The 12629-nt window shown below is 38.7% G+C and overlaps 1 protein-coding gene across 2 annotated transcripts in view; it reads right to left on the minus strand.

Moving 5' to 3' along the window:
- CPQ (carboxypeptidase Q) overlaps positions 1-12629 on the minus strand; it is a 537063-nt gene that overhangs the window by 429285 nt on the left and 95149 nt on the right. The window lies entirely within an intron of this gene.

Here is a 12629-nt window from a genome sequence, read left to right on the forward strand (position 1 = left end):
TTGACCCTTTAATCATTATATAGTGTCCTTCCTTATCCTTTGTGGTGGATTTTACTTTAAAGTCTATTTTGTCAGAGCTTAATACTGCCACTCCTGCTGTTTTTTGAGTGTTGTTTGCTTGATATATTTTTTTCCATCCTTTGAGTTTTAGTTTGTTTGTGTCTTTAAGTCTAAGGTGTGTCCGTTGTAGGCAGCAAATACACAGACTATGGTTTTTTATCCAATCTGCCACTCTCTGTCTCTTTATTGGCGCATTTAGTCCATTTACGTTCAGCATAATTATTATAGGTATGAATTTAGTGCTGTCAGTTTGTTGTCTTTCTTTTTGGGTTGTTGACAGTTTCTTTGTTCCACTTAATTTTCTGTGCTGAGTCATTCTTCTTTATGTAGTTTTTTCATCTTTTTCACTGTTGTTGATTTTGTATTTACTGAGTCTTTATATGTTTCTAGTTTTTTATTTTGATGTGTAGGATTGTTAGTTTCCTTTGTGGTTACCTTAATATTTACCCCTTTTTTTCTAAGTTTATACCAGTCTTTTATTTGTTTATATCGCATTGACTTCCCCTCCATATGAAATATCTGTGTCTACATTTTTTAAGTCCCTCTTTTTTGTTTTAATGTTGTCATCTTTTACATGTTGACATCTGTTTTTCCCTATTTTCAGTGTTTTAGCTTTGGTTTATTTTTGTGATTTCCCTATCTGGGTTGATATCTGGTTGCTCTGACCTATGTTCTAGTCTTGGGTTGTTATCTGACATTATTGATTTTTTAACCGGAGGACTCCCTTTAGAATTTCTTGTAATTTTGGTTTGGTTTTTGCAAATTCCCTAAACTTGTATTTATCTGGTAATGTCCTAATTTCACCATCATATATGAGAGACAGTTTTGCTGGACATATAATTCTTGACTGGCAATTTTTTTTCCTTCAAGGTATTATATATGTCATCCCATTGCCTTCTTGCCTGCATGGTTTCTGCTGAGTAGTCTGAGCTCATTCTTATTGATTCTCCTTTGTAGATGACTTTTCGTTTATCCCTAGCTGCTCTTAAAATTCTCTATCTTTGGTTTTGGCAAGTTTGATTATAATATGTCTTGGTGACTTTCTTTTGAAATCTATCTTATGTGGGGTTTGATGAGCAGCTTGGATAGATAGCTTGTCATCTCTCACGGTATCAGGGAAATTTTCTGCCAACAAATCTTCAACAATTCTTTCTGTATTTTCTATTATCCTCCCCCTGTTCTGGTACTCCAATCACTCGTAGGTTATTCCTCTTGATAGAATCCCACATAATTCTTAGGGTTGCTTCATTTTTTTTAATCCTTTTATCTGATTTTTCCTCAAATAAGTTGGTGTCAAGTGCTTTATCTTCAGTCTCACTAATTCTAACTTCCATTGCCTCAGTTCTGCCCCTATGACTTTCTATTCAGTTGTCAAATTCTGAGATTTTATTGTTAATCTTCTGGATTTCTGATTGCTGTCTCTCTGTGGTTTCTTACAGCCTGTTAAATTTGTCATTATGCTCTTCTCTAATCTTTTTAATTTCCTCTATTGCATGTTCTGCATTTTGATTAATATCCTTCTTAATCTCTTGAAGAGTTCTGTATATTAATCTTTTGTATTCTGCTTCCAGTAATTCCAAGAAATTTTCCTCCTCTAGAAAATTTCTAAATTCTTTATTTTGGGAGCTTGCTGAAGCCATCATGGACTTCCTCTTTATGTGATTTGATATTTACTGTTGTCTCAAGCCATGAATAAGTTATTATATTTATTTATTTTATGTTTGTTTACAGTGTCCTAGCTTCTTGTTTTGTTTTGATGTGCCCAAATAGGCTGCTCGTGTGAGCTAGTTTGATTATTGGCACCTTTGAAGCTCTAATGTCCTGTCACCAGTGGTTAGATCTGTTAGTAGGTATGTGAGCTCAGGAATCTGCCCACTCCTCCTGTATGGATTCAGCTCAGGTGCCCAGGTATATAGCCAACAAGTGTGTGGTACAGGTTCTCACCTACAGTTCTAAACAGGCATGAATGACTGGTGTAGGCAGAGGCATCTGGCTGCAGCACAGGGACACGCTCTGAGCAAGGCAGGGGGCTGACGGCTGCCCCTGAGTGTCCAGGAGGAAGGTGTGTCCCTGTTCCCTAGAGCACATAGGTGGGTGGGTTTTGCAGCCGGACTATGAGCACCTAACGCTGTTGGCTGTAAGCACTGGGGCAACTCTTTATTCTTAGGCCCCTATCACAGGTGGCTAGGTGGCATGGGTGGAGCCACCAGTCCTCAGGCCCCCGATGTAGGTAGGTGAAGACCCTGCTTAATGGGCACAGCAGTGTCAAATGTCACAAATCTGCCAGTTCACAGCTGAAATAGATGAAGTTAGACTTCAGGTATATACCCTGTTGTACTTAGTAATGAGGGCCTACACTGTTGAATCGGGCCCACACAAGTCTATGTAGGGGAAAAGACACTCAAAGTCCATGGTTCCCTTATGCCTGCACCTAGGCAAAGGAGCTGTGCCTACCCTAAGTTCCTGGCTTAGGGTTGCCAGCAGTTTATTTTTACACTTGTTTGTTAATTTGTTCCCTCTCCAAGGCAGGGAGAACGGCTCAGGGCGTGTGATGGATCCTACTTCTGGCCCAGGGGACTCGGCAATTGCTGAAGCTGGTCCGGGACCCAGTGCAGAGCAGGGAGCAGGGAGGTAAATGGAGAGCGGTTTTTCCCTAAGGGCGTTGTTTTTGATCCACAAGGTAGACACAAGTACTTATCTTTTGCCGCTCAAGGGCTGCTTCTCACTGGTTCTGGGTGGCCAAGTAGACTTTCTGCGGCTGGGTCTCTCCCAGTGCAGATTATGCCTCCAGAGCACCACTGCCTGCCTGCCTCACCACTCACCCATGAGCTTATCAGGCCTGAAGGGCTCAGGCTCTCGCCAGGTCAGACCTGGCAACTCCCTTGCTGCTTCCAAACCATGTCTCCCTCCCCCTGCCACTCAGTCCGGTTCCTAAACTTTGCCTTTGATGTTCAGGGCTCCTAGATTGTCATATATAATTGATTGGCTTGTTCCTTCAGGTCTTTGTTGTAAGAGGGTCCACCGGAAGCATCTGACTACTCTGCCATCTTGGCCCCTCCCATCTGGTTTGCCACTTTTAAAGGGCATGATGTTTTTTACCACTTTCATAGCAAATATTGCTCAGTGCAATGTACTGTATTCTATACTGTAGCAGACCCAAAGACAAGGTCCATGTATTTGAAAATTTTATAGACTGGCTGGCAATTGCTTCATGAGAAAAAAAACATACAGTGGATTTAGTTCACAAGATATAGATATTTCTCACAAGCAGAAAAAACATTGTTAACTAATTGCCATTAAGGAGTCAGATAAAAAAGGTAATGCTGATGCTATGCTTAAAAGGTAGATGATGGAATGTGTCTATATTTTTTATCTGGTTTTGCATCACTATATCATAGAGGTGAGAAAACTTTTCCAATGATATAATAATAACTAATGTATGCATACTGCATTACCATATAGACAGTGCTTTCACATACATCTTATTTATGTCTCACAGTAATCCTATCTGGTAGATAGGACTATTTCCCTCATTTTCTTTTTGAAAGCTGAGACTGATGCCTATCCAAAGTAACTCTAACCACTGTGTGGCAGATTGGGATTCAATCTAACTTTCCTTCCATTCTTTCTGCAATCTCAGACTGCCTCATCACCATTCCTCAAGCCACTCTCATTCACTCATTCTACAGACATTTATTGACAATCATTAATATGCTAGAACTGGGGCTAAAAAGATGAGTAAGATGGGGTACCTAACCTCTAGATAAATACGGTCCTTTGGGGAAGACACACCCCAAAATAGATCATTATATTGTAACCTGGCAAGTATAGTGATGAAGATTGCACAGGGATACATAAAAGTACCCCAAAGTGCATGGAGTGGGGAGAAGTTAAGGAAAGCCTCCTGGAGAAGATGAATTCCAAACTGAATCTTCAAGAGTAAGATTGAGGGTGAGGGAGGGAGAAAGTGGGAGTCTCATGGAAGGATAGAAGAGGGAGCTATTCCATTGAGAACCCAGGCATAAATCCAACCACCTATGGTCAGCTGATCTTTGACAAAGGCCCAAAGTCCATTAAATGAGGAAAAGAAAGACTCTTTAACAAATGGCACTAGCAAAACTGGATGTCCATCTATAAAAAAATGAAACAGGGCCTATACCTCACACCATACACAAAAAATAACAAAATGGATCAAAGACCTAAATATAAAACCTAAAACTATAAAGAATCATGGAAGACAAAAATAGGAACAACACTAGGGGCCCTAATATACAACAAAAATAGGATACAAACCATAATTAACAATACACAAATACCAGAAGATAAACTAGATAATTGGGAGCTCCTAAAAATTAAACACTTATGCTCATCAAAAGACATCACCAAAAGAGTAAAAAGAGAACCCAAAGACTGGGAAAAAAATTTTTGGCTGTGACATATCCAACAAGGGTCTAATCTCTAAAATCTGTAAGATACTGCAACACCTCAACAACAAAAAGACAAATAATCCAATTAAAAAATGGGAAAAGGATATGAACAGACATTTCACCAAAGAATACATTTAGGTAGCTAACAGACACGTGAGGAAATGCTCGGAATCATTAGCTATTATAGAAAATTAAAATCAAAACTACAATAAGATACCATCTCACCCTGACATTACTGGCACAAATCAAAAAAACAGAAAATAACAAATGCTGGAAAGGTTGCAGGGAGATCTGAACTCTTATGCACTGCTGGTGGGAATGTAAAATGGTACAACCACTATGGAAAACGACATGACACTTCCTTAAAAAGCTAGGAATAGAAATACCATATGATTCATCAATCCCAATCTTAGGAATATATCCTAGAGAAATAAGAGCCGTTACACGAATAGACACATGCACATCCATGTTTACTGCAGCATTATTCACAATAGCAAAAAGATGGAAAAAACCTAAGTACCCATCAACAGATGAATTGGATAAACCAACTATGGTACATACACACAATGGAATATTATGCAACAATAAAGAATAATGATGAATCCATGAAATATCTCACAACATGGATGAAACTGGTGGGCATTATGCTGAGTGAAATAATCAATCACAAAAGGACAAATACTGTATGAGAGTACTATTATAAAAATTCAAGAAAAGGTTTACACACAGAAAGAAACAGTCTTTGATGGTTATGAGGGAGGGGAGGGTTGAGGGTGGGAAATCACTACCTAAATAGTAGATAGGTGTTAATTTTGGTGACGGGAAAGACAGTAGACAATGTAGAGGAAGTCAGTATAACTTGACAAAGGCAAAGTCATAGAAGCTTTATAGACACATCCAAATACCCTGAAGGACTGAGTTACTGGGGCTCAGGGCTAAGGACCATGGTCACAGGGGTCATCTAGGTCAATTGGCAAAACATAGTTCATAAAGAAAATGTTCTACATCCAACTTTGGTGAGTAGCGTCTGGGGTCTTAAAAGCTTGCAAGCAGCTACTGGTCCCATCCCATCAGGAACAAAGTAGAATGAAGAAAACTAAAAACACAAGGGAAATATCAGACCAAAGGACTAGTGGACAACTACCACAGCCTCCAACAGCCTGAGCCTGGAACAGCTAGATGAGGCCTGGCTACCACTAGCAGCTCTGACAGGGATCACAACAGAGGGTCCCAGACACAGTGGGAGAAAAATATAGAACAAAATTCAAATTCACACGCACAAAAAAGACCAGACTTACTGGTCTGACAGAGACTGGAGGAACCCCCAAGACTATGGCTCCCGGACACCCTTTTAACTCAGAACTGAAGTCAATCCCGAAGTTCACCCTTCAGCCAAAGATTAGACAGGTCTATAAAACAAATGATAACTCATGAGGAAAGTGCCTCTTAGTTCAATCAAGTATATGAGACCAAATGGGCAACACCTGCCCAAAAGCAATGACGAGAAGGCAGGAGGAGACAGGAAAAATGGACGGATGGAAACGGGGAACCCGGGGTGTTAACACATCGTGGGGATTGCAACCAATGTCACAAAACAATTTGCGTATAAATCATTGAATGAGAAACTAATTTGGTCTATAAACTTTCACCTAAAGCACACATACAAAAAAGAGGGAGCTATTCCAGGCAAGTGTGCAGAATAAAACAAATGACAGCAAAGAGATAAAAAAATACGGTGTATACGGAAGGCCACTTAGAGTTCGGTGTTACTAGAGACTAATGCTCACTCAATGTAAGAGATGAGGCTGAAAAATTGGGTCGTGGTGATGGGTATACAACATGATAAATATAATTAGTGAATTTATACATGCAAAAATTATTGAAACAGCAATATTTTTGTTATATAGATACTCGCCACAATATAAAAAGCTTAAAATGAAATATATTAAGGGGAACTATTTTGATTTATAATATAATGTTCCTCTTTTCTCTTTCAAAATTAGATTTTCTATTTTTTCATGAGCAATCTATATTTACCTACTTTACTTCTTTAATCAGCTTTTTATGGAAGCAAAATTTACATACAATAAAACTGGTCAATTTTCAGTATACAATTTGATGAGTTTTGACAGATATAAGCAGTTATATAACCACCACCACAATCAAGACATAGAATATTTCCATCACTTTCAAAAATTTCCTCGTATCTTTTTGCTGTCAACCTCTTTCACCACTCCTGGTCCCTGGAAATCACTGGTTTGCTTTCTGTCACTAATGTTTTGCCTTCTCTAGAAGTTCATATCAATAGAATGAAATGGTATGTAGTATTCTGTGTCTCACATCTTTGACTTAGCATAATGCTTTTGAGATTAATCCATGTTATTATGTACATCAGTAGTTTGTTCCTTTTTAATCCTGAGTAATATTCAACTGTATGGATGTACCACAGTTTGCTTATCCATTCACCAGTTGATGGACTTGTGAGTTGCTGGCAATTTTTAGCTATTATAAATGAAATTGTAATGAATATTCACATATAAGCCTTTGTGTGAACATATTTTTTCATTTCTCTTGGATAAATACCTAGGAATGGAATTGATGGGTTGTATAATAAGCATATGTTTACCTTTATATGAAACTCTCTTCTTATTAAGTTGAAATTGTAAGGCAGTAATTCTTTATTCTCATTAAAGAACCTTTTGGTCAAAGAGCCCAAAGCGCTTCTCAAATGTTCTGCCCACTGCATGTATTTTGCATTAATAGCACAGATTTATGTACCCCATTACAGTTTTCAAGAAGCCCTGGTGGTGCAGTGATTAAGCGCTTAGGCTGCTAACCAAATGGTCAGCAGTTCAAATCCACCAGCTGCTCCTTGGAAACTCTATGGGACAGTTCTACTCTGTCCTATAGGGTCGCTATGAGTCGGAATCAACTAGACGACAATGGGTTTGTTTGTTTTCCCCCCACAATTTTCAAAGCATATTCACATGCATGATCTTCTTTTACCCTTACAGCAACTCTGTAAAATAGGCATAGTTAACAATAAGCTGGAAGTGTCAGGGACAACCTTACCAGGTACTTACGGCATCTGTTCTGATTAGCCTATGGCCAGGCCACACTGATTGTCAGATGTTTTAGATATCACCTCTGGAAGCAGGTACTATTGGCCCCATTTGAAGATGAGGAAACCAAGGCTCAAAGAAGTTAAGATACGTATACAGCATTAGGCCCTGCAAAAGCATACTACCCAGAACTTCTGAAGCTCTTGCCTTTCCATGTCTTATGGGTACCACAAAGGAGTAAACAGGTGGGTGAAGAGCATACTTTAAATATAGATTGATAAAGAGGTTACCTTTACCTCCCATAGGCCTTTCATGAGAAGCCTTTCCCTTGATGTTCCCAAATTCAACTCTAAAGAATTTTAACAGAAAACATATTGGATTTCTCTTTATGGAGAGGCAGGAAGAGAAAAGCAATATCAAAAATGTCAGAAGCCTGCATCTTTGAGAGGAGAGAGCTGTAAGCCAAGCTCTGTGATGACAAGGATCAGGGACTTGCCATGCTCTGTGTATCCAGGCTCATTGTGATCCCATAACAAGCTCTCCCCAGAGCCAGCCCAGACACCAGGCAGCTACAGCTCAACTACCAAGTCCCACTTCACTACTTCAAGGATTTTATTTTTCTTTCTTTAGCTCAGAAAAAGGCTTAGGTATTTTAAAGGGAGTGTTTTCTCCCACTTTTCATAAAACATAGCTATATTGTCACAATGCTACCAATCTTCTTAAAAATCACCAATAAACATTTACTTGCTAAAACTGAATGGAATACAAATGAGGACAAAACATTATCTGGATTCAACAGCAGCCCCAAGATGCAGTTGCAGTCTCAGTAGAGAGACTTGTGAAAGTAACAACAGCATCGAATAGCAGCTTCCCCCAAAGTCATGAAGAATGTGCTTTCCTTTGAGGGGTGTGATTCCCTCCTCTACCTATGTGCACCCTGACCCTGTCTCTGGTCCTAGGCTTAATATGGCCAACTGCTTGACAAAGTAAATGGTCAAAGAGCCTTTCAAATATGAACATTGATATATTTTGTTTTCAAGGTTGGTCTGGGTCTGAGCACAGCCTTTCTTGAAAATTTAGTATCCAAAACTGATCCCAGATATTCCAGATCAGTGATTTCACAACTGAACTTTAGAGACACTATGGTTATATATAGGGAATATATAGGGAATATATATAGGGAATCCTTATGAGAGGTTTCTCTGGCAAGGGAAACAAGGGGGCTGGGGATCAGGGATGGGATGAAGACTTACAGTCCCTCACGCTGATAGAATTTCTCTTTACTGTGGTTATATAATAATTTCCTCCATTCCCATCTCCATTTAAAAAACAATCATAAAATGTTGATCATATGAAAAATAGAGATAGTATAGAACATACCTCAACCATCTTAAATCTTAACATTTTATCATATTGCTTCACTTTTTATTTTTAAGCCCCAACTTTTTTTAATTGTACTTTAAATGAACGTTTACAGAACAAACTAGCTTCTCATTAAACAGTACATATATTGTTTTATGACACTGATTAACAGCCCCATGACATGTCAGTACTCTCCCTTCTTGACCCTGGCATCCCTATTACCAGCCTTCCTATCCCTTTCCAGCCTACTAGTCCTCGCCCCTGGGCTGGTGTGTCCCTTTAGTCTCATTTTGTCTTATGGGGCTGTCTAATCTTTGGCTAAAAGGTGAACGTCCGGAGTGACTTCATTACTGAGCTAAAAGGGTCTCTGGGGGCCATACTCTCAGGGTTTCTCCAGTTTCTGTCAGGCCAGTAAGGTCTGGTATTTTCTAAGTTAGAATTTTGTTCTACATTTTTCTCCAGCTCTGTCCAGGACTCTCTATTGTGATCCCTGTCAGAGCAGTCAGTGGTGGTAGCCAGGTACCATCTAGTTGTACTAGACACAGTCTGGTGGAGGCCGTGGTAGTTGTAGTCTATTAGACCTTTGAACTAATTTTTCCCTTGTGTCTTTAGTTTTCTTCATCTTCCCTTGCTCCTGAAGGGGTGAGACCAGCGGAGTACCTTAGATGGCTGCTCACAGGCTTTTAAGACCCCAGACGCTATCGGCCAAATTAGAATGTAGAATAATTTTCTTTATAAACTAAGTTATTCCAGTTGAACTAGATGTTCCCTGAGATCCACATCCCTCAGCCCAGTAATTCGGTCCCTCAGGGAGTTTGGATTTTTCCATGGAGCTTCCATGACCTTACCCTGAACAAGTTGTAATGGCTTCACCAGTATTGTGTACTGTCTTTCCCTTCACCAAAGTTACCACTTATCTATTTTCTATTTAGTGTTTTTCCACCCCCACCCCTCCCCTCCCTCGTAACAAGCAAAGATTGTTTCTTTTTGTGTGTGAAACTTTTCATGAATTTTAATAGTAGTGATCTCATACAATATTTGTCCTTTTGTGACTGACTTATTTCACTCAGCATAATGCCCTCCAGATTCATCTATATTGTGAGATGGTTTGCAGATTCATCATTGTTCTTTATTGTTGCGCAGGACTCCATTGTGTGTATGGACCATAATTTCTTTATTCATTCATCTGTTAATGGACATCTAGGTTGTTTCCATCTTTTTGCTATTGTGAACAATGCTGCAATGAACATGGGTGTGCATATGTCTATTCATGTGACAGCTCTTCTTATTCTATCATATATTCCTAGGAGTGGGATTGCTGGATCATATGGTATTTCCATTTCTAGCTTTTTAAGAAAGCGTCATATTGTTTTCCAGAATGGTTGTACCACTCTGTATCCCCATCAACAGTGCATAAGAGCTCCAATATCCCTGCTGCCTCTCCAACATTTGTTATTTTCTGTTTTTTTGATCCGTGCCAGTAATGCCGGGGTGAGACGGTATCTCATTTTAGTTTTGATTTGCATTTCTCTAATGGCTAGTGATCGTGAGCATTTCCTCATGTGACTATTAGCCGCTTGAATGTCTTCTTTGGTGAAGTGTCTGTTCATTTCCTTTGCTCATTTTTTAATCGGATTACTTGTCTTTCTGTTGTAGAGGTGTTGGATTTTCCTATAGATTTCAGAGATTAGACCTTTGTCGGACTTGTAATAGCCAAAAATGTTTTCCCAGTCTGTAGGTTCTCTTTTTACTCTTTTGGTGAAGTCTTTTGATGAGCATAACTGTTTAATTTTTAGAAGATCCCGGTTATCTAGCTTATCTTCTGGAAGTATGTGTGTTGTTGGTTATGGTTTGTATCCTGTTAATGCCGTATATTAGGGACTCTAGCATTGGTCCTATTTTTTCTTCTATGATCTTTATAGTTTTCCGTTTTATGTTTAGGTGTTTGATCCATTTTCAATTAGCTTTTATGTATGGTGTGAGGTATGGGTCCTGTTTCATTTTTTCGCAGCTAGACATCCAGTTTTGCCAGCATCATTTGTTAAAAAGGCTGTCTTTTCCCCATTTGATGGACTTTGGGCCCTTGTTGAAGATCAGGTAACCTTAGGTGGATGGACTTACCTCTGGGTTCTCAATTCTGTTCCATTGGTCAATGTATCTGTCATTGTACCAGTACCAGGCTGTTCTGACTACTGTAGCTGTATAGTAGGTTCTGAGCTCAGGTAGTGCGAGTCCTCTTACTTTATTCTTCTTCTTCAATAGTTCTTTATTTATCCAGGGCCTCTTCCCTTTCCATATAATGATTAGTTTTTCCAGCTCTTTAAAGAATGTTGTTGGTATTTGGATCAGTACTGTATTGTATTTGTAGATTGCTTTCGGTAGAATCGTGATTTTCACAATGTTGAGTCAACCTATCCACGAGCGTTGTATGTTTTTCCATTTATGTAGATCTCTTTTGGTTTATTGAAGTAGTGTTTTGTAGTTTTCTTTGTACAGGTCTCTCACATCCCTGGTTAGATTTATTCCTAAGTATTTTATTTTTTTTTAGGGGCTATTACAAATGGTATTGTTTTCCTGATTTCCCTTTTGTCATTCTCTTTATTGGTGTATCGGAATCCAATGGATTTTTGTATGTTTATCTTGTGTCCTGCTACTCTGCTGAATCTATTACTTCCAGTGGTTTTCTTGTGGAGTCTTTTGGGTTTTCTATATATACTATCATATCATCTGCAAATAGGAACAGTTTTACTTCTTCATTATCAATTTGGATGCCCTTTATTTCTTTTTCTTAGCTTTACTGCTCTAGCTAGGACTTCCAGCAAAATATTAAATAGGAATGGTGATAAAGGACATCCTTGTCTTGTTCCTGTTCTCAGGGGAATGCTTTCAGCATCTCTCCATTAAGAATGAAGTTGGCTGTTGGTTTTGTATAGATGCCCTTTATTATGCTGAGGAACTTCCCTTCTATACCTATTTTATCAACAGTTTTTATCAGGAGTGGGTTTTGAACTTTGTCAAATGCCTTTTCTGCATCTACTGAGATGATCATATGATTCTTTTCTTTCCTTTTATTTATGTGGTGGATTACGTTGATTGATTTTCTAATGTTGAACCATCCTGGCATACCTGGTATGATCCTACTTGGTCTTGGTGTATTCTTTTTTTGATATGATGCTGAATTCTATTGGCTAGAGTTTTGTTGAGAATTTTTGCATCTATATTCATGAGAGATATTAGTGTGTAATTTTCTTTCTTTCTTTTTTTTTGCCATCATTGCCTGGTTTTGGTATCAGGGTTATGCTGGCTTCATAGAATGAGTTGAAGTATCCCTTTCCTTTTCTATGTTCTGAAATAGTTTCAGTGGTACTAGTGTAAGCTCTTCTCTGAATGTTCGGTAGAATTCTCCAGTGAAATCATCTGCACCAGGGCATTTTTTTGTTGGGAGTTTTTTTTTATTACCTTTTCAATCTCTTCTCTTGCTATTGGTCTGTTCAGATTTTCAACATCAATTTGTGATAGTCTGGGTAGGTAGCATGTTTCTAGAAATTTGTCCATTTCCTCTGGATTTTCAAATTTCTTGGAGTATAGTTTTTCATAATATTGTGTTATAATCCTTTTTATTTCAGGTGGATCTGTTATAATGTTCCCCATTTCATTTCTTATTTGGGTTATTTGCATCCTCTCCTGTGTTTGTTTCTCAATTTGGCTAGTGGTTTGT

The sequence above is a fragment of the Trichechus manatus genome, unplaced genomic scaffold (genome assembly GCF_000243295.1).
Source record: "Trichechus manatus latirostris isolate Lorelei unplaced genomic scaffold, TriManLat1.0 scaffold00009, whole genome shotgun sequence".
Taxonomy (NCBI): domain Eukaryota; kingdom Metazoa; phylum Chordata; class Mammalia; order Sirenia; family Trichechidae; genus Trichechus; species Trichechus manatus.